Consider the following 14531-nt stretch of genomic DNA (forward strand, 5'->3'; position numbering starts at 1 on the left):
TATGCTGCGCCTCTGGTTACATCACAGGAAAATAAGTGTGGGTAGTGAAAGCTTACGGGGTCAATTCAATTAGGTGTAAGGGGGATGAATTGCTGTCAACAGCACCTCCTCACATTCCCTTCACAGCATGATCTCGTCTCAGACTCACTGATTCATGTACGCCGCCCTAAGGGACGGTGAAGACAACTCAGGGAATTCAGTGGTACTACAATTGTGGCATACCGCCACGCAGACTTGCGGGGACCAGTGTCTTGAAACAACCCCTATAATGCCAACAGTGACTGGCGTCTTCAAATTATTAGATCAAGGCTCAGTAAAACATATTAGCTGTCAATTAAGATCTGTACAGGTTTGTCCACTAACATTCAAGTGGGAATTTGTTGTGGTTAATGAAAGGAAAATGTGGCCTAATTGTTCCAAAACTTTTCTCATAACATCTCTGTATTGTATATTACTGTATTGTATTTTACCATCAGCAAAACAATTGAATAGCTGTGTTACTGCCTGAAAATATGAATTAAATTCTCCCCTATGTGCATGTTTACAGCAGTCTGAACATGCTTCTGATGTTCCTGTCTTACACTGATTTGCAGTTTGCAGGCAGACCGCAGACATAATGTAATGTGTAATTCACATTGGGGACACAATCAGTGGACCGAACATGCTTGCGTTCATGCTATGGACTTTGCGATTGAATGGCATTGAACATTAGGGTAGAAAGCTTTGAGAAATATTAAGTTCTGCTGTAAGACAGAGTGCCGGTGCTTTACTATGTATGTACAGATGTGTCCTCATATACTGTATGTAGCTGTGGCTTCAGTCCAGCAAAATAGCCCACCCAAAAAGTTAAAGTAACAGTCTGAACACAGGACTATCAGTTTGAACGCTACACCTCCCGAAACCCCTGGCAACGCGCATGTAACCCCTGGTAATGCGCATGAAACCCCTGACAACACCCATGAAACCCCTGGCAATGCCCATGAAACCCCTGGCAATGCCCATGAAACCCCTGGCAACGCACATGAAACCCCTGACAACACACTTGAAACCCCTGACAACACACATGAAACCCCTGGCAATGCCCATGAAACCCTTGGCAACGCACAGGAGACCCCTGACAATGCGCATGAATCCCGTGGCAACGACCATGAAACCCCTGGCCACGAGCATGAAACCAGAGCATGAATCCCCTGACAACGTGCATGAAACCCTTGGCAACAAGCACGAGACCCCTGACAAAAGGCAGGTAATTTTAAAGTAATTAGTAGCCTTACTGTGGGCATAATTTGTAAGGGGCATTATTGTGTGTGGGTGTTACGTCCTTAGGAGTCCTAATGTTCAGAGGTCCCTTGCGGGATGAATGTCAGGTATGCCCAAGGGTGCACCTTTACCATAGGTATGGTATCACCTATGTGGCTCTGAAACTTGTTTCACTACACACTGCATTCTACAGACACCTCTCCCCGGCTGGAGAGAGGTATCCCCGAGCAACAGGGGCTAATTGAACACTCCCGCTCACGTGACACATCACGTGAGCGGCAAAGCAGGAAGTCACAGACGGGACCCGGCGGAGGAAGGAGGAAAGCGGCGGCCGCTGACCGACCACGGGGACCGAGACGAGACGGCCTGGACATCAAAGGACACCGGAGGACTCGGGAACGGAAGCTGAGCCGGCATAGGCGCGCGGAACGCACCCCCGGCGGTAAGTGTAAGAACCAAGCCCGTACCCCCGATTCCTCATTTGGTGCACACAGGGAGGTCAGACAGGCGGGACGCCGCAAACTGTCACACACCCCACCACGACTGATACTAACCTAGTTTCAGAGCCACATAGGTGATACCATACCTATGGTAAAGGTGCACCCTTGGGCATACCTGACATTCATCCCGCAAGGGACCTCTGAACATTAGGACTCTTAAGGACGTAACACTGACACAGACATTGTGCCAGATTTACGGAGAGGCACATACTTTTACCCACCACTCTTATTATTAATTCTAGAAGTTTTGAGCAGAAGTGTACCATTCAGGAGGGTACACTGAAAAGGGTGGTCTGCATGACACACCTGACAGTGGGAACATACCACCCTAATAAATATCATTATATTACGACATATGGTCATTTGTGAACACTATCATACATCAAATTGTCACATCACTTTCTTCCCATTTTCTTTCATCCCTTCTTTCTCCATCCCTTTCCATCTTCACCCTTTCTCTCACATTCCTTCTCTCCCACAAGTGCGCTGACCTCACCATTGCTTAACATTAGTACGGAGGTAGGGCACCTCTAGGCCTAGCAGCACTAACCCCCCATCCCAGTGAGCGCAGTCTCTCTCCATTTATTATTGTGTGTGGGGCATAAAATAGTGTCAGGGCCATAACTGTGTGTGGCATAATATGTAATTGGCATTACGGTGTGTGGCATAACGCATAATGGGGCAGATGTATTAACCTGCAGAAGGCATAAGGAAGTAATAAACCAGTGATAAGCACAAGGTGATAAATGCACCAGACAGTCAGCTAACGGTCAATTTGCATATTGGGGCTGATTGGCTGGTGCGTTTATCACCTTGCACATATCACTGGTTTATCACTTCCTTATGCCTTCTCCAGGCTAATACATCTGCCCCAATGGGTGTTATGGTGTGTAGCATAACATGTTATAGACATTACGGTGTGGCATAATGTGTAATAGGCATTAACAGTGAGTGGCATATTGCGTAATTGGCATAGCGATGTGTAGCATAACGTGTAGTAGGCATTATGGTGTGTGGCATAATGTGTAATAGGCATTACAGTGTGTGGCATATTGTGTAATGTGCATTATGGTGTGTGGCATATTGCGTAATGGGCATTTTGGTGTGTGGCATATTGTGTAATGGGCATTATGGTGTGTGGCATAATGTGTAATGGGCATTACGGTGTGTGGCATACTCTAATGGGCATTACGGTGTGTGGCATATTGTGTATTATAGTTTCTATCAAATAAAATTAGCTTTAAGTGTGGAAGATTTACAACAATAGGCATTACGGTGTGTGAAATATTGCGTAATGGGAATCCGGTGTGTGGTATAATGTGTAATGGGCATTATGGTGTGGCATAATGTGTAATGGGCATTACGGTGTGTGGCATAATGTGTAATGGGCATTACGGTGTGTGGCATATTGTGTAATGGGCATTACGGTGTGTGGCATATTGCGTAATGGGAACTATGGTGTTGGCATATTGTGTAATGGGCATTATGGCGTGGCATAATGTGTATTGGGCATTATGGTGTGTGGCATAATGTTTAATGGGCATTATAGTGTGTGGCATAATGTGTAATGGGCATTACTATAAAGAGGAAAAATGACAAATAATGTATGGGGCATGAATCAAGATTTTTTTTTTCCTGTTGTTGCCAATATCTGGGCGTGTGGGTTGCAAAACTGGGATATAAGATAGTCTTTTCATCCCCCTTGCGGCAATGTCCTCACGCCCCTTACAGTGAGTCCTCATCCCTTTTGAGTGTGGGGGGGGGGGCTACGGCATGCGCAAATTCTATATTCTGGCAAAGGTCCCCACACTGTAGCTCCTCCCACATTACCCACAGCAGGGCTGTTTCTAGCCAATTTGGCTCCCAGTGCGAGATTTAAAAATGCGCCCCACATGACATAAAAATGTGCCCCCCCCCCACACACACACACCTAGATACAAAAAAAAAACTTGCACGCGCACCCGGCAAGGGGGCATGGCCTCATCTAAATGGGTGTGGCCTCATTTAAATGGGCATGGCCTCGTCTGAAAAGACTACCTCACAATCCAGTTTTTGACCCTGCTCCAACAGATCACGACCACCACAGGAAAAAAAAATTCTACCATATTGAGCCCCACACAGTAATGCCCCCTGCACCATATTATACCACACACTGCAATGCCCTTGATACATTAAATCCCCACACTACGGCAGGCAAGAGTCCCCATGTCACACATTACGGCAGGTGTCCCCATTTTACACATTGAGAGAGAGAATACTTGCTGAGGCGATTACCGCTCTTCGGCCCGCCTCACCAGTCGCTCCTCGCGCCGGCCTTTCCCTCTTCCTAACTTGGATCCCCCTCTGTACTCCGCTCGGGTGGGGGGTGGGGGAGTTTCGCGGAGTGACGGGGTTGCGTCGTGACGTAGCGACGCAACCGCGTCATTCCGTGAAACTTCGCCCCCCCGAGCGGGTTACTCATGGAGAAATTGGAGGGGGAAGCAGGGAGCCACAGTTAGTGAAGCGGCGGGCGCCCAGTGCGGTTGCACTGCTCGCCTGCCCCAAGAAATAGCCCTGACCCACAGCTTCGCCCACCACTGCCCACCCCATGGGAGTTCCTGAACCTATTTTTCTACAAAAATAGCACTCCCCGCGGTAATTCACCGTGGGTTAATGTATTCCTCCCCATAGTGTCTCATTATAGTTTCTATCAAATAAAATTAGCTTTAAGTGTGGAAGAATTACAGCAATATAACGTGGAAAGCACAGATGCAGTACACGTGGGAAGATTTGTCAAAAGTAAAGACAAGTGCAGGTGTTGCCGACAGCATCCAATCAGATTCTAGCTAACATTTATCTAGTGCATTCAATAAAATGATAGTTACAATCTGACTGGTTGGTATGGGTCGCAATTTTTATCAGGCAAAGGGGAAATGGCCATTCGGTTATAATATCTCCTGGTCACCAGCAATAATACAGGTCTCTCTTCTGATGGCATTATCAGAATATAATATTCAGTTTCCACTGAAACTTCCCTCACAAATGTCTGCAATGACCTCCATGCAGCCAAATCTAAGGGCCACTACCCTCTGCTTATTCTTCTTGACCTCTCTGCTGCTTTTGACACCGTGGACCACCCTCTCCTTCTGCAAATCCTTGATTCTCTTGGTCTGCGTGATACTGCCCTCTCCTGGCTGTCCTCCTACCTCTCTGATCGTTCCTTCTCTGCCTCCTCTCATGATGGTACCCCCCCCCCCCACACACACTTCCACTAACTGTTGGTGTCTCCCAAAGCTCTGTTCTTGGTCGTCTCCTTTTCTCTCTCTATACGTCCTCTTTAGGTGAACTCAGTTCTTTTAACTTCCAATACCACCTCTATGCTGATAACACTCAAATCTACCTTTCCTCCCCTGTTCTCTCCACGGCTCTCCTCACTCGTACCTCCAACTGTCTCTCTGCTGTCTCTTCCTGGATGTCCCAGCGCTTTCTTAACCTCAACATGTCTAAGACCGAGCTGATCATCTTCCCACTCTCCCGCACAACCTCACCTCCCAAAATCTCACTATCCATTGATGGCACGACCATCTCCTCTAGCCCCCAAGTACGCTGTCTTGGCGTAATCATTGACTCCTCCCTCTCCTTCAAACCACACATTCAGCACCTCTCACAAACCTGTCATTTTCATCTCAAAAACATTTCCAGGATCAGACCCTTTCTCACCCAGGATGTCACTAAGATCATTATTCACTCACTGATTATTTCCAGACTGGACTACTGTAATCTCCTCCTAACTGGCCTCCCTGACAATTACCTCTATCCACTCCAATCTATCCTCAATGCTGCAGCCCGGCTCATCTTCCTTACCAAACGCACTAAATCCACCTCCCCTCTCCTACAAGCCATTCACTGGCTCCCCTTCCCTTTCCTTCTGAATCCAATTCAAACTTCTCACACTCACTTACAAAGCCCTCACCCACTCCTCTCCCATCTACATCTCTGACCTTATCTCCCTTTACTCTCCCACCCGTCCTCTTCGCTCTGGTAATGCACGCCGACTCTCCTGTCTTCTGATTACTGCCTCCCACTACTATCTCCAAGATGTTTCACTTGCTGCTCCCTTTCTCTGGAATTCTTTACCTCTCCCCCTCAGACTCTCCACCTCTCTACAAAACTTCAAACGGGCTCTTAAGACCCACTTCTTTACCAAACCCAGCCAACACTTTGTTCAGGGCTCTCTATGTACCCCATCTGTGTCACCCCTGTCTGTCTGCCCCTCCCCTCAGAATGTAAGCTCTCACGAGCAGGGCCCTCTTCCCTCATGTGCTTATTCTTTTCTTACTTTAATAATCCTCAAATGCCTAAAACCTGCAGTTTTTTGGCCACCTTGGAACTTATCTCTATGTCGTTTACTGGTGTAGTTATGCTTAGTTACCCTGTACTTGTCCTATATTGTCTTCAACTGTAAGTCACTGTTTTCCTGTTTTCATTATGTGCATATGTACTCTGTAATTGGGCGCTGCGGAACCCTTGTGGCGCCATATAAAATAAAGGATAATAATAATAACAGTATGGGAATTTTGTATCGGAAACCCAAATATCAGTTTTATCCCTTTATGGTTTTGTCACGTTGCCCTGATATAGTGTTATTTGAATACTTGTCTAGACAGTCCGGGGCTGTGTTGTTCCCGTGGATGGCTTATTCATGGATCAGCAATTTAAAGGACTTTAGTTACATATTATACAGAAGAGCTCATGTATATTTCCATCAATTAGGCAAATCCATCCTACTCCTGCACCGTACATAAACTTCTCCTGCTCCGTACATACACTACACCTGCACCGTACATAAACTTCTCCTGCTCCATACATACACTACACCTGCACCGTACATAAACTTCTCCTGCTCCATACATACACTACACCTGCACCATACATAAACAGATGCACTTGGAACAGTTAAGGGAATAGGCATAGTAGTAGAAAGAGTAAACCAGGTGGCACATGAAAGGTAAGTCTTTCTTGCATCAATACTCAAACTGTTTTACACTTACAAAATATCAATAGTTATTAATGTGATTGTTCTCTGATTTATTTAAATACCATGCAATAAGATCCGAGTTGTCGGAGGTCCTGGATTTCAAGAATAGCCGTATTTTTACAGCAGCAATCATTACAATTTTCAGACAAATTCCCGGACATCCGGCAGTTTGGACCTTATAACATTTACCCCTATATATAAACGTTCATCTGATGTCACATTAGCTATTTCAGGTGCACATTCTGTCATTAGCTGAGACTCCCTGCCCCGTTTCTTCTTGTCTGTGGGGGGGGAGATGTACTAAGAATTGGAGAGAGATATGCCATGTTATAGGCGTGTTTGAAAAATGACAGGAGCTAATTTCTGATGTGTTGGTAGGAAAATAGGGGTGTAGTATGTGATGCCGGCGGTCGGGCGGGGAGCGGCCAGCATACCGTCACCAGAATCCCAACCGCCGGCATACCGACAGCTGGGCGAGCGCAAATGAGTCCCTTGCGGCCACGCTATCTATTCTCCCTCCAGGGGGGTCGTGGAACCCCAAAAGGGAGAAAAGATGTCGGTATGCCGGCGGTCGGTATGCCGGCGGTCGGGATTCCTGCGCCGGTATGGTGGTCGTCGGGAGCCCGGCCGCTGGCAACCTGAAGACCACACGAAAATAGGAATGGATCTTTCCAGTATTTGTAGACGTTTTAGCAGCATTAGGAATATGAGAAGTTAATTTACTAGACTGTTCCCCAAAACCAGGGATTGGGAACAATAATGGTGAACCATGGAGAAATTTAGTAATAATTAAGGTCTACTGTCCATTCACTCGCTGCACATTAATGCACCACCGTTATTTCTTATTTCCAAGAGCAGCTAACACAAACATACATTTAGCTGTGTTTTATTAAATGCACAGCTATTATTATGCTTCTATTATCAATCGACACAGATTGAATGCATAATAAAATGCACAGCTAACACAATCATTGATTTCATACATACATACATACCTGTAGATGAACATGAAGTCTACCTGAAAAACATGCATTTAAACTAAAAATGCAATGAGAAATGTATGAATTTATAAGCAGACACAAAGTATAAGATTATTCTTACTGTAACTCCTTCCGCTGTCCTGACCAAAATGATTACAGATGATAAAAGCCTTCTCAGCACTTTGGACCACATTTATGTTTGTAAGTAAAGTAAAAAGGCAAGCAACTGGGCAAAACCGTGCTGCACTGCAGGTGAGCCAGATGTACATGTGCAAAGAGATTTAGATTTGCGTCGGTTATATTTTTTTCTGTGCAGGGTAAATACTGGCTATTTTTTGTATGTAGCCCACCAATGTTAGATAGCTTTATTTTTACACTGCAGTTTAGATATCAGTTTGAACACATCCCACCCAAATCCAACTCTCTCTACACATGTTACATCTGCCCCACCTGCAGTGCAACATGGTTTTGCCCAGTTGTGTACTTTTCTTGCTTTACTTACAAACAGGAATCAGGCCCTTAGTCGAAATGCTTTATCTCATATAAAGAGGGTATTGAGAACCAAATAGAACTGTAGTGTAACAGTAATCAGTAGATGTGTTTACTGTGGGGCTTATTGGAGTTGAACACATTGGTGCCCCAATCTATACTTGTTTGCAAGTTGTGGTAGACTCAAGATTTTTTGGGGGCACGAAAGAGTTGCTAAATCATCTTGCCCACCGCCTAGTGATGCAACCAGGATGGGGAGAGTATGCCTGGGATTTGCAGCTCCATATAGAGGGGGCGGGACTAAAATACATGAATTCACATCATTTAGCCCCACCTCCTCCCCGCAGACCCACAAATCCTGGCATTTTGTCACGAGGAGGGAGGGGCTTAGCAACTATGCAGCCCGGCCACCTAAAATGTCATGCAGTGTCTCTTCTTTGGACTTCTCCCTGAGAGGAGACCATAAAAGTAGGTAAGTATGCCCCTATACATATATATATATATATATATATATATATATATATATAAAGAGAGAGTGAGGAGATGGTGCCTCACATCATTGTTCCCATCACAGGAGACGGAGCCTACCTGTTCCATACCCTCACCTATGACATGTACGACACTCAGTTGATGGCTAGGGAAGTGCATGAGGTGGACAACTGGTAGGACTTCTCCATCATGTCCCACAACATTGAGGGGGACAACCACACCAGCTCCGTTGAGTACCTCCTTAACATGACCCAACCAATGCAGGCACTAATACATGAGGCTGGTAAGACAAGGATGGGGGTGGGGGGGAGCTGCAGAAACTGGAAAGGGGAGGGTAGAAGGCTGGAAAGACGAGGCAGGAGGCTGGAAAGACAAGGGGGGCACAGTCTGAAAAGACCGAGGCAGAGGCTGGAAAGAGAGGGGCAAGAGGCCGGGAAAAAGATGGGGACCAGGAGGCTGGAAAGACAAAGGGGCAGGACGCTGGGTGTACTGTAGCCCTGGGTACCATGAGCCACAAGTGCAAGTGCTGCAATGCCCTTAAGGGGAAGGATGAAGCCCTCTGCATGTGCTGCAGCCCTGGCACATCAACTAGTCATATAGGGGAAAAACACCACAAAAAGCACATTTATGTCTCTGACTCTGTCTGTCTGTCTGTCTGTCTGTCTATCTATATCTCTATTCAATTAACTCTATCTATATATAACTATCTATTCAATTATCTCATATCTTTTTATCTCATCTCTATCCAACTATCAATCAATCAGGTTTTTTTAATTCTTTCAGAGAGGTAAGGAAGATGAGTCCACACAAAGGGTCATTTAAATAGTTGCCTCCACAGATAACTGGTATATTGAAGAGGACTGCAATCTCAGGGGGGTTGTGACTGGTTACTTAACATAAGCTGTTTATCAATACGTTCACTTGCCAATAATACAGTTTATATCAAATTACTAAAACAATAGAACATGCAAAGATATCACGACATCATATGCAAATATGGTAGTGCAAGAAAACCTAAAATATTAATTTCTCTGCCAGTACTGTAAACAGTCAAGTGTTATGTTTCGTTTCTATACAAAGAACAGTTACTATAACATTCAATTCTTCACAACACACTATCTAAGCAATTATAAATCAACCTTTCAATTTAAATACTGTTGTCTCAAATGACTGGCAATAATCCTAATGTCCTCACTTGGCGCGTCCCTGGAATAGTGTCCATAATCTTCACTGATTGGCACGTTGGAGCTCATACATAGAGAAGTGTAAAAACGTTCCCTTGAATCTTTATTATGTGGTGCCATGAGACAATTATAGCCTCAATTAATTCTCGTTTATTGGATAGATGCCTCAGATGTACCAGTTTTATCAAACGGAACCACAAATGTTCTATGGGGTTCAGGTCTGGGCTGTTTCCTGGCCATCCCAGCACCTGTATGTCACTCTCCGTGAACCACTGTTTGCATATTCATGCAGTGTGCAGGGAGCTGAATCCTGCTGGGAAAAAAATAGGGCATTATCTGGAAAAAGATCCCTGATAGAAGGTAGAAGTTTTCGTTGTAGGATGGTGACAATGTAATTTCTGCTGTTCAGTGTGCCACCTATGACATGAAGGCGGCCTATAGCACCTGCTGTCATACATGCTCAGATCATAACACTTGTAGGATTCTTTGTTGTCGCTTGAATGCAATCTGGATGTACCTCTTCCCCGATGCGACGTCTCAAATATTTTCTTCCATCACTACTAAATATCAAAATCTTATTTTCTCTAACGTCCTAGTAGATGCTGGGGACTCCGTAAGGACCATGGGGAAATAGACGGGCTCCGCAGGAGACTGGGCACTCTAAGAAAGATTTAGTACTACTGGTGTGCACTGGCTCCTCCCTCTATGCCCCTCCTCCAGACCTCAGTTAGAATCTGTGCCCGGCCAGAGCTGGGTGCTTTTAGTGGGCTCTCCTGAGCTTGCTAATAAGAAAGTATTTTAGTTAGGCAAACCTACTAACTGCGGCTAGGTTACGCTTCTTAGGCTACTGGACACCATTAGCTCCAGAGGGTTCGAACACAGGATCTTAACCTTGGTCGTCCGTTCCCGGAGCCGCGCCGCCGTCCCCCTCTCAGAGCCAGAAGACAGAAGCCGGCAGAAGCAAGAAGACATCGAAATCGGCGACAGAAGACTCCTGTCTTCACATTGCTCCCACACTAACCCACACACTCCGGTCACTGTAGGGTGCAGGGCGCAGGGAAGGGGGGGCGCCCTGGGCAGCAATTAAGTACCTCCTGGCAAAAGCAGCATATATACAGTTGGAAACTGTTATATGCATGAGCCCCCGCCATTAATTTTACACAAAATCGCGGGAGAAGCCCGCCGCTGAGGGGGCGGGGCCTTCTTCCTCAGCACTCACCAGCGCCATTTTCTCTCCACAGCTCCGCTGAGAGGAAGCTCCCCAGGCTCTCCCCTGCACGATAGAGAGGGTGAAAAAGAGAGGGGGGAGCACATAAATTTGGCATAAAAACAATATATACAATATTTTCGTCACTCCATATCACTTGTTTACACTGACCTTCTGTCCATGAAATGTCTTCTTTTGCCCACTGTATTCGTTTCTGCCAATGCTTTTTATTCAGGAATGGCTTTTTTCGGGGAATCCTACCTTTTAGGCCAACTTCCGTTAGTCTTCTCCATACCATTCTTGCACTGACAAAAACACCAGTTGCACTCAGTTCACTGCTAATGGCCGCAGATGACGGATTTGCAAACAGTGGTTCACGGAGAGACAAAGAAATACACTAAAAACTGAATATAAAACCAGATATATCCGAAGACGTCCTCTGTAAAATCACCAAGACGTACTATGTTTTATGCTGTACTTTTAGGAATAAATGTTATTCTATGTAATTGAAAATTGTTTTGTTTTAAATTGATGTACTAATATTATCAAGACAGTACCATACATGTAAGCACCCTCAGATCTGTTTGTTTGAGATATCTCCTATATAATAGCCCTATTCTGTGACATTGTGATTCATTTGCTAACGCTGGGCGGAGTCACAACAGTGGGCGGAGTTATTCAAATGAGTCACAGAGATCTGGCCAAATCTACAGGAGACTAGGAGCAGAAGCAGATAGCATGGACATTGGGCATGTCACAGACAGGGCTGCATACCTCCCAGCTTTCTGCAGGAGCTTTCTCCAGGCAGAAGGAGGGAAACACTCGGCGAAAAGGGGGCGTGGCTTCACGGGAGGGTCCCCGTTTTCGTCAGTGAGGGGGCATGCCCAGCGCTCTGTGAGCTGCTGGCATGCCCCCAGGGGCTGATTATGAGTCCGGGGGGCCCAGGGCACTTGAGACAGGGGAGCCCTATCTCATTGCTGTGCCTGCTGGGGGGGGGGGGGGGCAGTTGGAAACTGTTATATGCATGAGCCCCCGCCATTAATTTTACACAAAATCGCGGGAGAAGCCCGCCGCTGAGGGGGCGGGGCCTTCTTCCTCAGCACTCACCAGCGCCATTTTCTCTCCACAGCTCCGCTGAGAGGAAGCTCCCCAGGCTCTCCCCTGCACGATAGAGAGGGTGAAAAAGAGAGGGGGGAGCACATAAATTTGGCATAAAAACAATATATACAATATTTTCGTCACTCCATATCACTTGTTTACACTGACCTTCTGTCCATGAAATGTCTTCTTTTGCCCACTGTATTCGTTTCTGCCAATGCTTTTTATTCAGGAATGGCTTTTTTCGGGGAATCCTACCTTTTAGGCCAACTTCCGTTAGTCTTCTCCATACCATTCTTGCACTGACAAAAACACCAGTTGCACTCAGTTCACTGCTAATGGCCGCAGATGACGGATTTGCAAACAGTGGTTCACGGAGAGACAAAGAAATACACTAAAAACTGAATATAAAACCAGATATATCCGAAGACGTCCTCTGTAAAATCACCAAGACGTACTATGTTTTATGCTGTACTTTTAGGAATAAATGTTATTCTATGTAATTGAAAATTGTTTTGTTTTAAATTGATGTACTAATATTATCAAGACAGTACCATACATGTAAGCACCCTCAGATCTGTTTGTTTGAGATATCTCCTATATAATAGCCCTATTCTGTGACATTGTGATTCATTTGCTAACGCTGGGCGGAGTCACAACAGTGGGCGGAGTTATTCAAATGAGTCACAGAGATCTGGCCAAATCTACAGGAGACTAGGAGCAGAAGCAGATAGCATGGACATTGGGCATGTCACAGACAGGGCTGCATACCTCCCAGCTTTCTGCAGGAGCTTTCTCCAGGCAGAAGGAGGGAAACACTCGGCGAAAAGGGGGCGTGGCTTCACGGGAGGGTCCCCGTTTTCGTCAGTGAGGGGGCATGCCCAGCGCTCTGTGAGCTGCTGGCATGCCCCCAGGGGCTGATTATGAGTCCGGGGGGCCCAGGGCACTTGAGACAGGGGAGCCCTATCTCATTGCTGTGCCTGCTGGGGGGGGGGGGGGGGGGGGGGGGTGTTGGGGGCGTGGCCTAATCGCTGCCCGCGCGGCCACGCCCCCTTATGCAAATTCCGATTTTTGTTTTTAGTTTTTTTATGGGATTTTGGCCCCTCAGCTAGGGCTAAATCCAGAGGAGGTGGTCGCTCCCCCCTACACACCCGCACAGGGAGAAGAAAGCAGGGAGACTGCTGCCTCCCTGCAACACCACAGACCTGCCAATATGCAGCAGCGTGTGCTGACTGTAGCACAATGCTGCCACTGTTGCTGGCAGGACGGGGGGGGGGGGGGGGGGGGGGGGGGGGGGGCTTCTGAGCTGGGACAGAGCTACTCCAGCCGGGGGGGCCTCTAAAACTGTGGGGCCAACGGTACGTATCCCCCGCCCCCCTCCCCCCTTAATCCGGCTCTGCTGCTGGAACCCCCCCATTAATCCGTACCCCCTGATGCCCCCTCTCCCTCTGTCTCCACTATTCACCGCTGCTCTGCTAAGCAGAACAGCGAGTACAGGAGCTTTCCAATTGCCCCCCCCCCCCACCGCAGGACACTGCGACCCGCGGGTGGGACAGCGGGACAGACCCCAAAAAATGGGACTGTCCCGCGCAAATCGGGACATTTGGGAGGTATGGGGGTGTGTGAGGGGTATGTCATACAGACAGACGGGCACTCACTGTGTGCTTGACCCCCCACATCGGCATACTCAGGTCTCTCTGGTGCGGAGGAGCGTCACTTTCTGACACACTCCACGCTTCTTAGCTGCAGTTTAGTGAGGCACCTGCCGCTGTGCAGGTTCCATACTGCCTCTGTTATCTCCAGCCCCGGCAACCCCACCGATAGCTGCAGCGCTGCCACCCGCAGTGGAGTGCGCCCAGCTCATTCACACATTTTAGCTGGCGGGTAGCACTGCAGAAATCAGAGCTGCTTGCAGGCTCTGACCCACTCCTCCCTCCAGCCGCAGCGTCTCCTGGGAGCTAACCAGTCACTCCCAGTCTCCCCTTACCACAGTGCCCGGAAGCCGTGAGGTCCGCGCCACGTGCATGCTATGACCCCCTCCTCCCTCCAGCCGCAGCATCTCCTGGAGGCTAACCAGTCATTTCCAGTCTCACCTTACCACAGTGCCCGGCAGCTGCGCGAGGTCTGCGGTGTGTGACTGAGGAGGGGGGGGAGGGATGCGGACTGGCAGAGAAAGCAGGACTCCAGCCTGAGAGAGTCAGCCATGCCAAGTCTCCAGCAGCAGCAGATCCCAACAGGTTGGAATGGAACAGCAGCAGCCAGCAGCAGTTACTCCGGTAAGACACATCTGTCTGTCATCACTGTTTT

The 14531-nt window shown here is 47.4% G+C and overlaps 1 pseudogene; it reads left to right on the forward strand.

Annotated features, from left to right (window-relative positions):
- The first annotated feature begins 1147 nt into the window (after nucleotides 1-1147).
- The window catches only part of LOC134958844 (solute carrier family 26 member 6-like), a 133007-nt pseudogene continuing 119623 nt past the window's right edge, over nucleotides 1148-14531 (forward strand).

This window comes from Pseudophryne corroboree, chromosome 9, assembly GCF_028390025.1.
Source record: "Pseudophryne corroboree isolate aPseCor3 chromosome 9, aPseCor3.hap2, whole genome shotgun sequence".
NCBI lineage: Eukaryota > Metazoa > Chordata > Amphibia > Anura > Myobatrachidae > Pseudophryne > Pseudophryne corroboree.